The sequence below is a fragment of the Martes martes genome, assembly GCF_963455335.1.
Source record: "Martes martes genome assembly, chromosome: 2".
NCBI lineage: Eukaryota > Metazoa > Chordata > Mammalia > Carnivora > Mustelidae > Martes > Martes martes.
The window spans coordinates 27,338,710-27,340,598 of NC_137889.1; positions in this window are offsets into that span (position 1 = coordinate 27,338,710).

Sequence of the window (1,889 nt, forward strand, 5' to 3'; positions counted from 1 at the left end):
GCAGGCCGTTATTTGCTTGGCTCTGATATTGACTTTGATTTTCTGCCAACAGTTTCAACTTTTTGTCCTGTCAACATATTCTGTGAACGTCCCATTCCTGTGTTCAGCTATTTAATATATTAACTATTTCATGTTAGGGCCCACAATGCACGCCCAGATTTCTATTTTTATTTTTTTGTTCCTTTTTTTAAATTGATTTTATTTATTTATTTATTTGAGAGAGAGAAAGAGTGAGAGAGAGCATGAGAGGGGAGAAGGTCAGAGGGAGAAGCATATTCCCCATGGAGCTGGGAGCCCAATGTGGGACTCCATCTGGGGACTCCGGGATCATGACCTGAGCCAAAGGGAGTTGCTTAACTAACTAAGCCACCCATGTGCCCTAGATTTCTGTTTTAAAAAATGTTCACAACTTTTCCCATTATTTGGAGTCATGCAGCTTAAATCTTATTTAACTTTTCCCACTGCAGTTACCTGGATGACAACTGAATAAGGGATGGGTGTGGGTAGCTCTTTCTGGCAGGATCTTTTGATGAATGATATCTATGCTTTTTCACACCCTCATCAAAGAAGCATGTAACACCAAAGTTTTGAGTATGGAAGGGAACTGGAGGATGATTAGGTCCTTCTCCCACCCAGTTTAGGAAACGATATATAGCAGGAGTTGACAAACCACAAGTCACAGACCAAAACTGGCCCGGTGACTGTTTTTATAAATAAAGTTTTATTAGAACACAGCCATGCCCATTCATTCATTTAATTATCTATACTTGCTTTCATTCTACAACTACAGAGTTAAGTAGCTGTGACAGACAGTAGGGCCTACAAAGCAGAAAAAGTTTATTATCTGGTCCTTTTCAGATGAAGTAAGCAGAAACCTGCTATATATGGCACTCCTGGTAGAATTTAGACTTCCCTGTCAGGGTGCCTCATCTGGGGGAAAAAAAAAAGTTTGTTTTCCTAGAAATCTGTTCCTTTTCTATTTTATTTTTAATAAAAAGTCTCATTATATACTGAAATGCACGTTCTTGCAACTACTTTAATATTTTAAAATTTACTTATTTATTTTTTTAGCCTGTGTGTAGAGCCAGGTGAGTGGAGGGGCAGAGGGAGAAGGAGAGAGAGTCTTTAAGCAGGCTCCACGCTCAGCAATGAGCCTAATGCAGGGCTCGATCTCATGACCCTGAGATCATGACCTGAGTCAAAATCAAGAGTCAGATGCTTAATCAACTGAGCAACCCAGGTACCCTCTTCTTGCAACTTCTATCCTTCAGTCCTAGATTAACTTACTAGGTCCATACAAAATAATTTATTCTCTTTTTTGTGCGTGCTTCTTAAACTGTTTGAAGACCATAATCATTTGCCCACTAAATCTCCTTTGTTTTCAAACCCTCAAAATTATAGTATATCATTCTGACTAGTAAATTAGATTTGTAGGGAGTTGGTTCTTATATAAATATTTTATGCATATTACCGCAATGCAGAAACATGTTTATTAAAAATGTAGCATAATGTTGCCAGTAAAATATTTTCTGGCTGTGATGAAGTAGCATATTTCAAATATGCCTGCTGAGCCACCTTGTAGATTCAGGGTATCAACTAGTACACCAGCAATCAACAACAACAAAAAAAAACCCTCTGCCTTGTGCAATATAAAAGAATTTAAGTTTGGGATCTCATCTGTTACCAGCCTCACAACAATAAAAAAAAGATGAGAGGAACAGAGCTACCTTGCCTCCAAAGCACAACAGAAACCATAGAAGATGTTTCCCTAAAAGGTGAGATTACAGATTTTAACCTTTTTACATCCTTCTGTGTTCTGTTTGAACACAGCAAAGTATGTTTTAGTGATACAATAAAACTAAAAATTTCTATTTTAGAAGAATGAAATC